Here is a 19,259-nt window from a genome sequence, read left to right as displayed (position 1 = left end):
ATGATGCAATTCAATCTCTGATGTGATTCTTTTCACATCTAAGAAATAACAGTAATTGCAGTGCACACACCTTAATGATCTATGATACAGGCCAGTTAGGAAAGAGTAGAAACAGAAATTTTCTCTATAGAACATTATTGCACATAGCATATAACCTTCTGATCACTAACTATAGGATCATTCAAAAGATGTCCAAGACGGGTGGGGGGTGTGGGGGGGAGGGTAATGGGTACCAAGACATGTGAAAGGGTATCAATGTATGTGAATTAATGCACCTTCTATCTGGCAAATATCATGTAACCCTTTTACTAATTACAAAACAAAAAACAAAAAAAACAAAAGATGTGTGCAACCTGTTACTTTTCACTTGGGGACTTGTGTCCTCTAGGAAGCTAAATTTTCCATTTTACCTCATGTTGGCCATTCCTGCAATCACCTGCAATAATTCTACAATGGCAGACACCACTTTGGCTTCGCTTGTAAAAGCAGCAGAGATGTGGAATGTGGAGTGGGTCTTGGCATGTGACTAGAACTTAGCTGACTCAAGGTGTAACCTTGATATAAGGCTGAGGAAGTATTGTAAACTTAGGAGCCCGACAAGTAGGTGCTTTCAGGTAGGTACTAATTTATTCATGGGGCAGAAAGCATGCTATGTTTGAGTATCTTAGAAACAAAGTAGGTTTGTTTGGCACAGGCTGAATCACAGAGGGCCTTCTCACAGAGGCAACCATTAGCCTGTTTCTTGCAGATGGGAGGTGATAATGGGTGCTGGACCAATGGAGCTTCAGCTGAGGGTAGACATTACTGGTGCAGAAGTTAGGTTCAGCTGCTTCAAAGGGAGGACTGAGCAAGCATTTACTATATTCCTAGATCATGATCTTGAGGTTGGATATTAGAATGCATATTATTTCCACAAGCCTTTTTTAATTTTTAGGTAAATGAGAAATTGTTTTTAAAGAACCCCAGTAAAGTTACTAATTACTTGGAAATGCACCTTTCTCTGGGGGCTTTAGTAAAGAGCTGCATGTAATAACAGTAATGGCATTGGTGACAGGAAGGATGGACCGTTTGGGATGGACCGTGTTGCTGTACCTTTGACATGCATGCACATGAAATGGGCTTACATTAGGATTTTTATAGATCAAGGGAAAATGGAAAGAGGAAACCCTGATTTGTGGAGGAAAGTCTAGCATGGTGGTTATGGCTGGAGGGCTTAGATTGGACCTCTAACTCTCCATTGAAATATGTATAGGACCAGCAGCAAATTTTCTACCATTTTTAATCTGTTTCTCAATCTGTAAAATGAGGACCATAAAACCATGAAGATTTTTATTGATGAGATTAGAGAATAAATAGAAAAAGTTAACATTGTACCTAACACAGATGGTTATTAACATGACTTTGGTAATTACAGGCCTCTTAAACTAGACTCTTGATAAACAAACTTCCTATTATGCGTGTTATCTTGGGAGTTTAAGTTTTGAAAGAGCCACTGGAAACTGAAATATGATATATAGTGATAGCTACACATTTGGTCCATGCTTCTTATACTTTTGCACCTGAGAATGGCAGAGTCCTAGGCAAGAAAGAATCATTTTCATAGGGAGTAGATTTACAAAAGATGAAGGAATCTGAAAAAAAAAACCAAAATAACCATGATATGCTGCGAGAATTTCTGCATATTCTCTATTTACTTTTCATAATTACTTGATATACAAAAAAAACTGTATTGCCCCTGAATTGCTAGTGGGAAAATATGGGAAGCAGATCTTGGATGGAGTACCAGGATTTTAACTTGTGCCATCTCAATTCTGAGTGTCCATGCCTATCGGAGGGAGACAAACTCAGCGTACATGGCCTGGGAAGCCAGATAAGGGGAGCATAATGCCAGGAGATGGGAGACATATTCCAGTAAGGACATAGGATGAGAAGAAGCAACATGCTAAACAGCAAAATGGGGAAGAAAATACTCTCACAGACTTCTTCCAGGGATTTTAGTACTGGTTTAGTCTAGAAAACTCAAAGACTGAGCTCCTATCCACATTCACAGGGTATATTACCCCTCAAATCAATGCCACAAGGATTGGGGTTCTGAGAGAGTTTAATTCAATACTGTGACTAGGCAAAGAGCACATCTGGCTGAGTGGAAACCCAATGAGCTTAAGGCAGGCAGGCCATAAAAATGTGCAAGATTGACAAATCCATGTCCAGGAGGGAATGAAAGTTAGCACAAAGCAAGTGATCTAGACTAAATCACCCATTTTAGGAGCTAAACAGAGAGTAGCAGTCAGGACAAAAGCAGGAGGAGCGGGAGTGTAGCAGACAGGGGACTCAGATGAGCATTTGGAAGACTGTCCTGGTAGTATTGGTTGGGCGGAGAATGGTCTTTTAACATGGTTCTACCATCTTTGTGATAGTGGGCTGGACACTTTCAAGAAGCCAGGTCTGCTGTGCTATGCATGACCCTCAAGCTACCAGGAAGAAGGATAGGGGAAGGGAGGGAGAGCACAAGCCAAGGACATGACAGTCACTTGAGCCTGAGCGAAAACTGCTACAGTGAGGAGTGGGTAGGCTGCCAATCCATAGGGCCTAAAGAGATAAAGAACTGAGTCTTTAATGGTGTGTTTCTTACCTCGTGCCTAGCCCAGCCAGTCTGGCTTCTTTCTCATGCTCCTACAGTCTGGTAGGAAAAGCCTGAAAGAGATTTTACACATTGCCAGCCATAGGGCTACTGGACAGTCAGCTTTGCTGAATCCTGTGTCTGTCTTCATTGAACCTCAGTGAATCCATACAGCCTAGTAGATGGTCTTAGTGTGGAAGTTCTTCCACCTCCTGGAGGTACATAAACCTTATTACTTCAGTAAGACCTTTCCTTTCCCCTTAGACTTCTCCTTCTCCCTGCCTGGATCAGGCCACATTGTTACCTTGGTCCATTTGGGATGATACAACAGACTACTATAGACTGAGCACCATTGAAGCAACTAAAATCTATTTGTCACAGTTCTGAAGGATGGCAGATCAACATCAGAGAATTAATGTCTTATTCTGTTATCATAAAGACCTCCCCCCTTTTGTTTTGTGCTGGCCATGGGGTGGAACTCAGAGCCTAGGCATGTCTCTGAACTTTTGTGTTGCTCCATGCTAGCATTCTCCCAACTGAGTCACAGTCCTACTTAGGCTAATTGATAGTTAATGGGAGATAAGAATCTCACAGACTTTCCTGCCCAGGCTGGCTTCAAACTTTGTCCTCAGATCCCAGCCTTCTGATTAGCTAGGGTTATAGGCATGAGTCACTGTTGCCCAACCTGGTGGGTGGGTGGGTGGGTGGGGGTGTGTGTGTCTTTAAAATAAGGGCACCAGTTCTGATTATGAAGACATTATCCTGATCACCTCCCATGGGGCCACAAGTCATGACAACAGTACCTGATGAATTCGAATTTTCAACAGAGAAATTTTGAAGGAATCTATGGGGGGGGGTGGCCACTTAGGTAGATGGTAGAGATAGGAGGATCATGGTTTAAGACCAGCCCAGGCAACAGTTAGTGAAATCTTATCTGAAAACTAAACGAAGTAGGCTGAGGATGTGACTCGAGCTATAGAGCCCTAAGTTCAAACTCCAGTACCACCTAAGAAAACAGTTATCTGGAAGAACAGTTTATGACAGTGTGACTGAAATTGTCAAGTCAGAGCCGTAGCTGCCACTTAGAGACTCAGACTGAAAGAGCCTCTACTTTCCTGGGATGCCCCAACTTCAGTGATACTTGCATGGGCACACTGGCAGAGGGGAAAGGCTGAGGGGAGCACTAATGGGCAAAGGTTTCTGGAATGACAGTGTGCATATCAATACTAATCTCATTTTCTGAGTCAGAACTAGGCACATGGCCATGGCTAACATAAAGTGGGAAGAAGAGTTTGGGGGAACTGGATGTGTTATTCTCTGTAATTTGGGTTGGGGGTGGTGGTGTAGTAGCTTCCCAACAGGAGACATTCTGGGCATCATCACCTTGCTCTCCATGTGAGCTCTCACTTTCTACCATGCTACAAACCACCTTTGTCCTTTTTGATCCTTGGATCTACATCCTCAATCTCTTCTACTCCTGTGCTGCAAATTTTTATCTTCAGCTGAGTGGTAGATCTGATGACTCAATTCAAGCTTATCATACAAAAAAAAAACAATGTCATGTAACAAAATCTTACCTCTTCTCATCTTGACTCACCCACTTAAGCCATCTCAGAGGTCTTTAGAATTCCTGGTTCTTCCTTATGTGGTCTGTGAATGCCTTTCTATTCTGTGACATATCTGATCATCTTTTCTCATCCCTATCTATTTTCAGTGCCATTAATTGTGTCACTCCCAGGTTCCTGTCATAGCCTAACAAATGTCATCCTAGCACTCATCTGTAGTTTTTTGGCACAAACACAGATAATTTCCTAAAAATAGATCTAATCATGCTACTCCCTTATGTAAAACCCTTTGAGGATTTCCTGTAACTTAGAGAATAAAGGAAATCGCATCAAGTCCTTGGGGAAATAGGGATGTAGTGAATGGAACCAGAGAAAGATTTGAATCCTGATGATACCTACTACCAAGTTACATAGCTTCATTGATTCTGGACTACAAAAAGAAGTTAGTTCTTCCTCTTGGTGTTGCTTTATATTTTCCTGTTGTCATTTTTGTGCCATCTGGTCAGCTAAGGACTCTGGGCAAGTCAACCTCACAATTGTTCAGAACATGGGCAGATCTAAACATTTCAACCATGCTTTTCTCTTGAGGAAAGAGAGCTCTGAATATCTTCTCTCTGGCACTGAAGTATTAGGCCATAAATGTATTTGCCAGAACTAATCATGTGGCCCCATTCAATGTGAGAGCCAAGAAAACAGAGTATCAAGAATATTATGAGAATAGAATTTAATGACTGGGCTGTTATGCCCCACAAGGAAGTTGCTCCACTCCTTGCCCTTTGAATTACCTCCTGCCCAATCAGACTCTTGGATTTCATCCATGTGACGGCAGTTTAGTCAACCTCATGAGTGTTTCCTTAAGCATCTTCATAAAAGGATAATCAATCATTTAAAAAACGTAAGGATCCAGGCAAGGTGGCTTGTAATCCTAGCCACTCAGGCAGAGATCTGAGGATCCCGCTTCAAAGCCAGCCCAGGCACTAAAGACCAAAGACCAAAGATAGACTGTTAGCTCCAATTATTCAATAGAACAGGGAAAGTGGAGCTGTGGCTCAGGGGTAGGGTTGTAGCCTTGAGCTAAAGATCTTAGGGATGGGGCCCAGTCCCAGAGTTCGAGCCCCATGACCCACAAAAAGAAACAAAAACAACAATAACAACAACAAAACCATAAGGAGCTGGGTACCAGTGACTCAGCCTGGGGAGGAACTCCATGAGATTCTCATCTCCATTATACTGCCTAAAAGAGCCCAAAGTGGCACTGGGGCTCAAGTGGTGGAGTGCTTACCTTGAGAAAAAGAAGCTCAGGGACAGCACCCACGCCCAGAATTCAAGCCCCAGGAATGATGATGATGATGATGATGATGATGATGATGATGATGATGATGATGATGATAATAATAATAACAACAATAATAACAACGACAGGGATCGCAAGCCGAGAAGTGACCTAAAAAATGCTCTAACTAGAAACATGTAGACTGTCTTCAGTTGAATTCTATGATGGTAGGTGAGCAAACTGAAAAACCCAGACCCACCTGCTTGCTGTGGCTCCAGCCTCAGCACAGCCACCTGAGCCCTCATCTCTTCAGCTAATCACAACATCCAATCTATCTCCCAGGGGCCGAGAGGATATTCATTCTATCTTATTCATTCCCAACTCACTCTCTTCATTCCTCACTCAAGTTTTAATATCCTGGATACCAGATCTAGTTTATCTCATAGATTGGGTAGCTCTGTCCTCCCATTTTTACCTATTGTCTATCTATAGCATCTGTTTTTTAAAAAAGTGTCTTGTCTGTCTCCTTGGAAGATTAATTTGAGCATAGAAATGTCATCTTCTGCCACTTTATCTGCACTATAAAATTCTGTGTTTGAGTGTTTGGACAAAACCAATCTCCACTGCCACATAAATGAACAGTGGCAGAGTTCATGCTAGCCCACCTTGAACTCTTGGGCTCTAGAGAAACCCCCTTCCCATCCTTGACCTGAATCTGTGTAGCTGAGACCACCATTGTAGAACATAGGCAACTAGGTTCAAACTTTTGCTCCTAATCACTTTACACTGTATTTTTATTTTTTCCATATCATAGAGTTCATTTTTATTAGCATCATTTTATATGGTTGTATATACATAGCTATTGAGCTATTGTGATCCTCCACTAGGATTATTGGTAAAGATTTCTTTAGAGTATGTACTTAAGGGTAGAGTTGCTGGATTACATATTCAAACATTTTTAATACATTGTGGTATGTTTCAAAGTGGCTTCAAACAATTTCCATGCTCCCTACACGAATATAAGTGTTCTTATAATTAAGGATGTTCTACATACTTATTAATATATTGAATTAAGTTGAACCCACCCAAAAATGAAATTGGGAAAGATTTGAAAAATAAAAATATACTTGACTATTTGTAAAATGACATACCTGGAAAAATATTAATATATTAAACCAATATATTGATAAGTATACAGAACATCCTTAATTACACGGTATTTTATTCAGTTTGGAAATTGTTTTTGAAGTTTCTTCTAGAATTGTATTTTATATTCTTGAACTTAAGAGACTGCTCATCAGAGGTTTTTTCTGTTGGTCTTCATTAGCCTTTCTAATTTGCTTTGTTTCTTAGTTGTTTTCTTAAGATACATTCCCATTCAAGATGGATATTCCCTATAAGCGAAGATGTTTTTCAGTCTTTTCCCCCATGATCTACCTTTTTAAAATTAAAAAAATATTGTATATAGGGGTTACAGTTGCCAGATAGTAGGTGCATTACATTTCACACATTGATACCCCTTCTCATGTTTTTCCCCAATTCCCTCCCCCACCACCTCCCAATCATCTTGTGTTCCCCCATTCCCTTTCCTATTTCAAATAATCCAACGTATATACAAAATACCAGGTAACACAGTCAGATACTGCAACAATATGAGATTAACCAAAGGGCAACAAAAGAGAAGAAAAATAACATAGTATATTAAGAGCAACAGTCACTTAAAGCTTTTGTTTCCATATCGTAGAGATCCTTTCATTTAGTCTCATCCTATATGACCTTATGAATCTAGGTTTTGCACTATTGTAATCTTTTCGCTGTCATGCTACAGAAAGTAAGTTAATTCTAGCTCGCAATTTGACAGCCTTTGAATTAAAGTGTACCTGACTATGGGGACCTATTGTATTGCAAAGAACAAGTTAGTCTTGAGATACTTGAGGAATGCCTTACAACAGGAAACTAGTACGTAAGTACTGCATGCAACAGCAGCACTACCTCTTCCTTTTCTCTTTGTCCCCCTTCTACTTCCATGTATTTTTAAAATCTAAATTCTGCTTCCCAGAGAAGAAAACCTATAGTATTTACACTTCCAAGTCTGGCTTATTTTACATAGGTTGATAATTTCCAGTTCCATTTTCCATCAAATGATATAATTCTTTGTTTATGGCTGAATATTACTCTGGTGTGTGTGTGTGCACACATGTAAACATGCACATGAGCATACATATAATTTATCCTTCCATCTGTTGATGGACACAGAGAGATTTCATAAGTTGGCTATTATGAATAGTGCTGCAAAGAAAAAATGGTGGAAAGATTATTGTATATCAACTTAGATTTGTTGGGGAAGTAAACCCAGGACTAGTATAGTTGTAACAAATAGTAACTATTTTAAGTTTTTTTTTTAAAGAAATCTCCATAATGATTTTTGTACTGATTGTACTAATTTAGAGCCTCACCAGCAGGGTACAGGATTCTTCACCTTCTCATCCTCACCAGAATTTGTTATATGTTTTTACTATGTTAGTTATTCTAACTGGAATGAAGTGTAATCTCCATGTAGTTTTGATTTGTTTTAGAAAGCATATTTTTATTGTAATGTATAAAGGGGTTACAGTTATATTCACCAGATGTGTGAAAGCATATTTTTTGTTTTTTAAAGTACATAGAGGGCTACATTATATTTGTCAGATAGAAGGTGCATTGTTTCACAAACATTGATACCCTTTCTCAAGTTTTGGTCCCCATTTCCCTCCCCTGACCCCCACCTCTCATCTTGTTTTCCCCCTTCCCTATCCTATTTCAAATAACCAAATAAACATATATACAATATATCAGATAACAAGGTAAGATACTGTAACAATATGAGATAACCAAGGGATAGCAAAAGACATGAGAGATAACATAGCACATTAAGGACAACAATCACACATTATATGGCTTTTGTTTCTATATCCTGGAGGCCCTTTCATTATGTATCTAGGCTATGCTCTATAGTAAACCTCTGCTAGGAGAGCTCAAGGTTTCTACTGATTATGACAAATGAGAGGAACCATTGAGTCTATGTTCCTCTGAGTCTGGCTTACTTCACTTAATAGGATTTTTTCTAAGTCTTCACATTTCCTTACAAATGGGGCAATGTCATTCTTTCTGATGGCAGCATAGAATTCTATTGTGTATAAATTTGTTTTGTATTTCTATAATGGCTAAAGATGTTGAATATTTTTTCATCTAATTCATTGACCAATTTTAATTTCGTGAACTCTTTTCAATCCATTTGCCCTCTTATTGATTGGATTATTCTTTTTGAGTACAATTTTTTAAATATTTTATGTAGTCTGGGTTTTTTTCCCTGTGAAGTGGTTAACTGACAGTAGAGAGCTGTTAATTGTGTTTGATATTTTCCCTTTGCTTTGCTTGTAGTTTTACCACCCATGTATCCCCTCATAGCATATACCCATTTGAATGTTACCTGATTTGTTAAAGAAGTACATGTTTTTATATATAATGATTCATTCACTTTTGTTGCTATGTAGAATTCCAACAAAAATTTTCATGTCATTCTCTACTTTTAGTATTTTACTAATGTAAATAATGCTATTGTGATCATTTTGCATTTAGCAAGATTAACTCTGTGAGATAATACCTCATTACTACCCCACCCCAGATTTTGTAAGATATAATTGTCAAAAATTATACAGAGTTATGCTGTACAAAGTAATGTTTTGATATAGTTATACAGTGACATGATTATCAAGGTAATTAACACCACCATCACTTCACATAATTTGTGGTAAGAAACATTTAAGTGTTCTTCTCATACTATGAAATAGATCTTTAGAAGTAATTCATCACATTTAATTGACACTTTGCTGCTTCCCTCCCCACCCAACCCCAGTATCCCTTTATTTTTATGGCAGCAGTTTCAGTTCTTAGTAGCTGTTGTTCTCTCTGTATCTTTGAGGGCAACCATTTCAGACTGCACATGTAATTAAGATTGTGCAGTATTTGTCTCTCTCTGCTTAGTTTATATGGACATAGTATGTTAGTTGTGCATTACTGGGAGAAAATACCTAACAAAAAGAGAAAGGATTTGTTTTGGCTCCTGGTCTCAGGTTTCAGTCCATGATCACTGTACTTCCTTTCTGTGGCCTGTAATACAGCAAAACATTATGGTGGCAGGAGAGTGTGGCGGAATGAAGTTGTGCTCTCATAGTGGTCAGGCTGCACAGAGACGTAGACGGGAAGGGAACAGGGCAAGAAATGCCCTTGAAGGACCTGTTCTCCTGGAGTCACCTATTTCCTTCTATAGACACCACTACTAATATCCCATTTGGTATGCATGGATTAACTTATTGACTTGGGACCAAGACTTAAACATATGAGCCATGAGCCATTTTAGGGGTAACACTTCATATCCAAGCCATAACACATACCATAATGTCCTCCAGGTTCATCTGTATTGTCACAGAAGACTTCCTTTTTTGCAGACAATACCCTCATTTATTGTAAACCATGAATAATTGGCAGGTGGCCATAACTATCCATGTCTTGTTAAAATCACATAAAACCTAGGTGTAAAAGCACCACTGATTATTGTTCTAGAAAAACTGCATGAAAAATTCAAATGTGCCCAGTAAAAACACCACAGGTCGCATAAGACTAAGTTTTTTTTTAAAGCAAGGGCATGGAATGTTGAATCAATTTTAAACAGTTTCCAATTATTAGACATTTATTTTACTTGTGAATGATGAAAATTTCCAAAAAAACATCATTGTGAGAGGGTCAAATGTCCCATCTTTGTATTTACTGTGTGGCAACTAGTAGGGTTCTATAAAGTTAGCATTTACAAAATACTTGGTAAAAATAGATTTTAAAAGTTGTCCCAAGAGGTAAATAAAATTACCCCTAATTTTCCAGGTCCACTTATTCTCCTTGGGTAGCTATAGATTCAGTTTTCTGTGCCTCTTTAGTTTTGGTTTCCCCATTTTCAGATGGTTTGTGCCTTCCTTCCCAACTTCTTGCTTCTCCTTCCCTTTAGCTACTTCTGCCAATCTTTGTGCCAGCTTCTCTCTTAGTAAGTGCTACCCTTGGTTTAGGTGCAGGTTTGGGTGGTGGAGCAGGTTTTGCGGATAATCTCCTGGGTTCCCATTGGGGTTACTTTGGGTCCATCTTTGCCTTCTGTGTTTTCTGGAGACTTTCTTTTCAGCATAGTGACTGTGTTATTGGAGTAAAATGTACAAGCCATGGATGGGACCACGGGCCCAGCCACCCAGCCAGGTGTCTGGTTTGCAGTTGGCTGCCCAGGCATTCCACACATTGTAGCCCAGCCACCCCAACCTACAACCCTGCCGACTTCTTCCTTTAAAAAAAACAATGTCCTGGAGGTTCTTTCATTTAGCCTCATCCTATATGGCCTTATATATCTAGGTTTTGAGCCATATAATGTGTGATTGTAGTTCTTAATGTACTATGTTATTTCTCATCTTTTCTGTTGTCCCTTGATTATTCTCATATTGTTACAATATCTTACCTTGTTATCTGGTATGTTGTATGTACAATTATTTATTTGAAATAGGACTGGGAAGGGGGAAACAAGATGAGGGGAGGGGGTTGGGGGAGAAAAATGGGGACAAACATAAGAAGGTAGCCATGTATGTGAAGTAATGGTTCTTCTATCTGGAGAATATAACTGTAACCCTTCTATTAATTACAAGAAGAAATAAAAAGACAATGTCCTTTTTAGAAGCTAAGTACTGCTCTATTTTATAGATAACACAGTTTCCTTATCTGTTCTCCACAAAGTACACTTGGATTGATTCCGTAAGTTAGCCATTATGGATAATACTACAATAAACATGGGAATTTGGATGTCTCTTTAATACTATGATTTAAATTTTCTAGCATATATACTCAGTAGTGGAATTGCTGGATCACCTAGTAATTCTGTTTTTAACTGTTTAAGGAACATAGACAGTAGTTCTATAATGGCTCCATTAATTCATGTTTTCACCAGCAGTACACAAGGCATGTCTTTTGGCCTCCATCACACTTTGATGACATTGGTTGTCTTTTCTCTTTGTGACAGTATCTATTCCAATAGCTCGCACTTCCCTAATGACTAGTAACATTGCACATCTTCCCTTGTGTCTATTTTTCATTTGTATGTCTTTTTTTCTATTCAAGTTCTTATTTATGGAGAGAGGATGCTAGAGATTGAGTTCAGGTTCTCCAGCAAGTATGGCTTGGTTGGTACGTTGGGGCTCTATCAGTTGAGTTATGGTTCCAGCCCTGTTTTTTACTGGTTCATTGGAGGTGGAGCCTAACATACTTTTCTGTTCAGGATAGCTTCAAACAAGAATCCTCTAGATCTGTCCCTTGAGTAGCTAGAAGTGGAAGCATGTGCTGTTTGTCCTTCATGAATTTTTTTTCTCTATTTGGTAGGTTGTCTCCTCCCTCTGGTGATACCTTTTGTAATACAGAAGCTTTCTTATTTGGCATGGTTTTCTCATCTGTATTTTTGTTTTGTTGCTGCTGCTTTTGGATTCATAGCCGAAACCCAAGATCACTCCCCCTGCTCCCCAAAATATTTGCCAGGCACTGGTAACTCACACCAGTAATCCTGGCTACTTGAGAGACTAACATTAGATGACCAAGGTTTAAAACCAGCATAGGCAAGAGACTTACATCTCCAATTAACTACCAAAAAGCTGCAAGTGGAGCTTTGACTCAAATTGTAGAGTACCAGCCTTGAACAAAAAAGTGAAGGCACTGAGTTCTATTTTCTTTCTTTCCCTTTTTGCCATTAACATGATGCTTTTTGTTGTTATTGCTGCTGCTATTTGTTTTGTTTTTTGTCTTGTTTGAGACAGGGTTTCACCATGTTGTCCAGGCTGGCTTCAAGCTCCTGAACTAAAGTAACCTTCCTGCTTCAGCTTCCCAAGCAAATAGTATTACAGAAAAAATGCCACTGTGCCTAGCTACCATGAAATTTTGAGTACTATAACTTGGTAGTTTTGAAATCAAGTAATTTTATTAGTTATTTTTTGTTCAAGATTACTTCATTCAGGTAATTTATGGTTAGGATTTTTCTTTCACTTCTGTAAGAAATGTTAGAATTTTGATATGTATGCTGAATTTTTACATTGCTTCTGTTAGAAAGGACATTTAAGCAATATTACATATTCTAATCTCTGAACACAGGATAGCCTTTTCCTTTTATTTGTCACCTTCAATTCTTTCATCAGTGTTTTATAGTGTTGTGCGTATAAGTCTTATACTTCTTTGGTTAAATATATTCCTAGGTGTTTTTATGATGGCTTTTTAGGTGAGATTGCTTTTTTCCAATTTAATTTTCTGATAGTTTATTGCTACTATAAATAAATGCTACTGATTTTTGTGTGTTGATTTTTGCATCTTGCAACTTAAATAAATTTTATTATTTCTAATTAGGTTTTATTGTTGTATTGAGCTTCAGATATTTCTGTGTATAACATCATCTGGAAGCAATGACAATTTTATTCCTTATTCTCTGACTTGGATGTCTCTTCTTTAACTGTCTAATAGTCCCTACTGGAATTTCTTCTAGTATTACATTGAATGGAAGTTGTAAGAATTGGCATGTTTGTCTTACTCCTGACATCTTCTAATATTGTGTTGAATTCAGTATAACAGTATCATACAGAATATTTTTATAAGAAGCATACTCAGTATGTTTTAATAGGTTTTTTTTCTTTTTAATTTTTCATTGTAATTAATAGAAGGGTTACAGTTATATTTTCCAGATAGAAGGTGAATTTCTTCACACACATTGATACCCCTTCTCATGTTTTTTTCAGATATTTTTATTGTAATTAATAGAAGGGTTACATAATATTTGCCAGATAGAAGGTGCATTACTTCACATACATTGATACCCTTTCACATGTCTTGTTTTAATAGGTTTTATGATGACATTTTCATACAAGTACATAATGTACTTCGAGTGTATTCACTAAGAAACCCACTCCCCTGATGAAAGGGCTTTGATTTCAAGAAACCAACTAAAATATTTTTGTAATAATATGTATTTCACAAGCATGAAAATTAATACACTTAATACATACTTTAGAAAAAAGCAGCAGATTTTTACTATCATATTAAAGTGGCCACATCATTTTTCTTCCTTTTTTTAATGTTGGGGTGATGTATAGAGGGGTTAAAGTTACCTTTGTCAGATTGTGGGTACATTACTTCTTTTTCTATTGTAATTAATAGAGGGGTTACAGTTATATTCGCCAGATAGAAGGAACATTACTTCACATATATTGATACCCCTTCTCATGTTTTTGTTCCCCTTTCCCTCCTCCTACCCACTATTCTCATCTTGTTTTCTCCCTTCCCTTTCTTATTTCAAATAAACAAGTAAATATCATACAAAATATTTTTACCAACCTAAAAATTCTACCCTCTGTGTATTTATCCTCAACTCCACCCCCCTCCCCCACAAATCACTCCTATCTTCTTACTGTGTCTGTGGTTTTTTTTTTCCTTTTCTAAAATCCATTTTTCCTGAAGTCAGAATACTTGGAGCAAGGGAATTTATAAAGAAAATTTATAAATTTATTTTTGTCATAGTTCTTGAATCTAGAAATCCATAACCAGGTTGTATCAAGATATAGGGAAAAGCAGAGAGCTAGTGGCCAGGGGCAGAAGACACAAAATATGGTAGAAGCAGCTTTAAAACAGCTAGATCTTTAAAAAATTAGCCCAGTTGTGAGACAGTGATGGCAAGGAAGCAGCTCATTTGAGATACTAATGTAAGTGGTATTGTTTTTAAATTCCCAGATTTAATGTTTTCACTGACAGTAAATTGAGAAAACTTGTATATATTCACCTTGTATTCTGCAAACTCTGTAAAACTGATTATTAATTGGAGTACTTTGAGGAGGTTTTTCCTCCCCACCCCCACCCCTATGGTTAGGGTATATATTTGGTCTCTTGGAATCATTTTAAAATTTTGTCTTTCTTGTATTATAGTTTTATTTTAATAGTTACAGGTCACATAACCTGCAGCTATCTATCATGCTTACTGAAATATAGTGGCTTAGATAAAATGGTAAGTTTTTTGAAGACACAGCTGACTAAAACTAACATAAGAAATTAAAAACCTAAGTAAACTCACATCCATTAAAGAAACTAAAATTTTAATCTAAAACCTTTCCACAAAGTAAATGAAAGTGACATTGTTTTACCAGTCACTTCCACCATGCATTAAGGAGGAAGTACTATTAATCCATCACAAGCTCCTCTAGAATGTAGAGAAGGGTGGAAGGTGTCCCTGTCAGAGCCAGCATACTTTCTGTACATAACCCTGGCAGATATGTCGATATGCCATCATAATTGTCAGTCAGTTTCATACTGATATCATCATGAACATAAATGTGAACCACCATAGTCAAATATTACCATTCAAAACTGTTAAAATATGACCCATCAGAGTACATACACATACATATATGCATGTATAGGAATACAACAATGAAACCCTACACATTGAACAACTTATATAAAAAGAAAGATGCAAAGAAAAAATGTATTATCACTAAGTGACATTTGATCCATGAATGCAAGTTTGTATTAGCATTTGAAAACTTATCTACCTAAAATTCCACATTAGAAGTATATAAGGAAAAATATTTAACATCTGAACACAAAACTCAATACTCCTGTTTAGAAAATTTATAGTAGGAGAAAAGAATCTTTTCTGTCAGACAAAAGGCCAACTATAAGAAGCAGTTTTGGTAGAACATTGTAGGACATGCCTTCAATCCCAGGACTCTTGAGTCTGAAGCAGGAAGAATCTGAGTATGAGGCCAGCCTGAGAACATTTTTTGAGACCCTGTCTCAAAAAGAAAATGGATGGGAGCATGGCCTAGGGGTAGAGTGCTTACCTAGCATGCACTAAGTTCTGGGTTTGATTCCTTGGTACCACATACATTTAAAAAAAAAAAGCCAGAGGTGGTGCTGTGACTCAAGTGGCAGAGCACTAGCCTTGAGCAGAGTACTGATCACTGATCACTCAGTGATCAGGCCCTGAGTTTAAGCCCCAGGACTCGGGAAAAGGAGGGGGTGCAAAATAACCCTACAATTGGCACCAAGCTTAATGGTGAAAAATTAACTACTGGTCTGTTTTCTCCTCTATTATGAAAATGGACAAGAACTTCAAGTTTTACCATTATGTTTTTTAACTTGGCTACATAAATCTAAGCCAATGAAATAAAGCTAGGAGAAGAAATAATAGGTACACATATTTGGAAAGAAAAATAAAATGACTTTTATTGTGGTCATTATTAACTGTAGGGTTTAACAATTTAATGGTAGATTCTATAAACCAGTAGAGTTTGGAAGTAAATTTGGCATGATCATAGGGTCTAAGTTCAATATCTGAAAATATTATTGGAGCTATGTGTGCTTTTGATGATCAAGTTCAGTTTGGATTTTAAAGAAAGTGAAAAGTAACAAAAATCAAAACAAGTAGGGAAGCCAGGGACTTGTGACTCATCCTTGTAACCAAAGCTACTTAGAAAGCTGTGACCTTAGGAAAGTCTTATTGCAAATTAACCCCCAAAATCCAAAAGTAGAGCTGTGCCTTAAATAGTAAAGTGTTAGCCTTGAGTATAACAGTTCACGAACAGTGGCTGGGCCCCAAATTCAAGCCCCATCAAAAAGAAAAAGACATTAGGGACAAACACAATGAAAATAGAAACCCATTGCACTAGAAACTAGAAGACACTGCTGAAGTAAATTGTGGTTTGAAAAACTTGATATTGTTAAGATACCTATTATCCCTAAGAAGATGCATGGATTCAGTATAATCCTTCTCAAAATGCTAGCAGCTCATTTGAAGAAATAGACAAGATGTTCCCAAAAGCTGATATGAAAATGCAGAGGCTTCAGAGAAACTTAGCACAACTGGATTTTAAGATTTACTGTAATGCCATTACAATCTAGACTGCATGGTATTGCACTGAGGGTAGAAGATGACCAAGAGTAAGCACTAGATTCCAAGTTGGCTACCAAGTAACTAACACACATTCACATGCACACACATGAGCGCACACACACATACACAGCAATATGGCACTGGCGTAAATGATAAATAAGTAGATATATGTACATACAAAGAGATCTCTTCATATATGTGGGTGTTTGACTTTTTTAAACAGAGGTACAAAACCCATGGGGAAAATGAAATCTTTTAGACTATTTTGTTAGAGTTACTGCATTATCTATCCTTAGACAAAGGAACTCTAGAACCATATCATTCCCTAGATAAAAGTTAATTTGAGAATACTTGAAAAGTAAGAGTAGATAATTTTTTCATGGACAAAATAACAAGAGGCAGAAATAATTGAAACTAAATTAGCAGATCAATTGGACTTTTGTTTTAAAAAGAGAATTATGTTCATCAAAAGATACCCTTACAGTAATAAACTAAATTGGAAAATTAAGAAAATTAATATAAATTATACACAAAATAGATGAAAATATTTACATAACCTATATCTGCTTTTTGGATTTCTGGCCTTGGAGATTTCTATGACTTCTCTGTAAACATATGAATACACTAATTAGTGTGTTTATTATAATTTACCAGCACCTAGTAGTATGCATAAAAGGCATTTCAAAACACCAGTAAATAATTCTGCCAGAAATAAAAATTGGTTCTTTGACTTTTCATATTCTCTGTATAAAGGAAGCATTTTAGGAGCAGTATTAGGTAGAAATACTGTAATTATGTTATAGTATCTACCTTAACTTGACAAACAGAATTTGGTAGCCAAATCTCATCTAGTAACTGTAAGTAAACAAAAGTAAACAGTTTCCCAGGAGGCAGCATTACTACAAAGAAGTATGTATGCTAGAAAGGAGTAAATAGATGTCTGAAATACACTCAAGAAGTAAACCTCTAGATAAAAGGTACACATGATAGATTTCTTTATGAGTCAGCCTTACTGAAAGCAGGGCTGTGACTGCACGTGTATGTTTGCATATGTCATGTGTGTAGATGTACATTTTCATAACCTCATGTAGCCCTGAAATTTTAAAAAGTGAGTCTTCTGGAGGGAATGAAATAATAATTTAAACAGTAAACCACTGCAGTGTATGGATGTAATTTATTTAAATGATCAGTGTTTTATTAGCAGAACATGCTTACTTGCAAAAACATATGACTATTACTTATGTTACTTAAAATGATTGTTTTCATTGAAAATCTGTTTCTGGTGATTTGATGGTAGTTGATAATATAAGGGCAAAGTAAATTTCCTACTTCTTGCACACAATGAGAATTAATTGTCAAATAAGCCAACTTGAAAACAAGTTATGTGACTTTCATTGGTACATTATACAAACTTTGAGAACTATCCCAAAGCTGCCACCTATTAGGGCAACGGGAAAGTCTTTATTCAGCCCAAATATTTTCTGCTAAAATTGCTATTTTATCCCACTGTCTCATTAAAATTGATGAGTATCATCATCCTTTACTTGAAAATCTTCCTTAAATTGAGAATACTTAATAAATCACAAACTTTTCTGGCATCTTACAATTAACCTAAGTTATTCATTGCAGTTAATTACTATCTCATTGAAAATGTCACTGTGTATTAGAGACAAATCCTGCATATTGAGGGAGGTGATAAGCTGTGCTAATTTCCCCTCTGAGCTGCTGGCCTATGATAGATGCCTTGGAAGATGCTAAGGCCTGCTGTTGCAGACACTAGTATTTAGAATGTAAACGTATCTAGTTGCATGTTTATTATTAGGCAGTTTTTCACTTTCGGTGAATGAACAATAATATCAGAGGACAAAATATTGTAAGAGATGATTATACCCATAGCATAATAAAAAATTATATTTGTATTTTATATCTTTGGATCTGTCTGAAAATGGAGCAAAGTATGAGACTCTCACTAGTATGCTCTGTAGACATGAATGAATGAATAACTGTATATATGACCCTTTTTACTCTTATTGTTTAAAAGATGAGATTTTGTTGAAAAGGATGTCATTAGCCTACATATACCAGGTTTCTAAGCTTAACCCTTCCTTTCTGTCTCTTTCTTTCCCTCCCTGTCTGCTCTAGGTCATCTTTTGTGCTCTATTTGTCTATCTTGGAGCATTAAAAAGGACTTGTTTTCCTAGAGAAGGATGTTTTAATGATGAGCTATGACATTTTATATTCTAGAGAGGACTCTTTAATATTTAAATGACTGGGATGTTAATGGATTCTGGGGGCTTTAAAGGTTTTTGGTTTTTTTAAAAAAAATTAATATATAAGAAAAATGCATTTATCCACACAGTGGTAAGTGTATAACAATGCCAATCTTGTAATAATCTCTTGGTCCATCCTTTGAATACAGCCTCACAGCACAGGCTCCTCAGACACCTCCACAGCCTTTGGGGAGAGAGCTGCTTGCTGTGTCTTCTCAGAGGAGTGCAAAAATGTGTCTCTTAAAAGAACACAGCCATTTGTTCTCTGTCAAGATGCCTCTTTTCATACTGTAATTAGAGTGCTGTGGGGGGTGTGAGTGGGGGAGAAAGAAGAATACAAAATGCTCTTACTTCCCCACAACCCATTCTTCCTGCACCACAGGGCTTTGAACCCACTGAAATATTATGACTGAAACATACACTATTATATATAGAGAGAGAGGAGGGGGAAAGCAGCATGCCTTTGAGTTCCTGCCTTGATAGTATCTGTGTGCCAAACCGAGGTGATAGAGAGATGGGTGATTAACTGTCAGGAGATGGGAATTGTGTT

At 37.2% G+C, this 19,259-nt stretch overlaps 1 protein-coding gene and 1 pseudogene across 1 annotated transcript in view; one reads left to right on the top strand and one right to left on the bottom strand.

The window, feature by feature from the left end:
* Positions 1-19,259, top strand: part of Cacna1e (calcium voltage-gated channel subunit alpha1 E) — a 446,101-nt gene that overhangs the window by 326,705 nt on the left and 100,137 nt on the right. The gene's annotated exons all lie outside the window — the stretch shown is intronic.
* LOC150057679 (high mobility group nucleosome-binding domain-containing protein 3 pseudogene) lies at positions 10,382-10,667 on the bottom strand (annotated as a pseudogene).

This window comes from Megascapheus bottae, chromosome 10 (assembly GCF_031878675.1).
Source record: "Megascapheus bottae isolate mThoBot1 chromosome 10, mThoBot2.hap1, whole genome shotgun sequence".
NCBI lineage: Eukaryota > Metazoa > Chordata > Mammalia > Rodentia > Geomyidae > Megascapheus > Megascapheus bottae.
The sequence above is the reverse complement of the archived record's forward strand: the minus strand, read 5'-3'. Positions and strand labels throughout refer to the sequence as shown.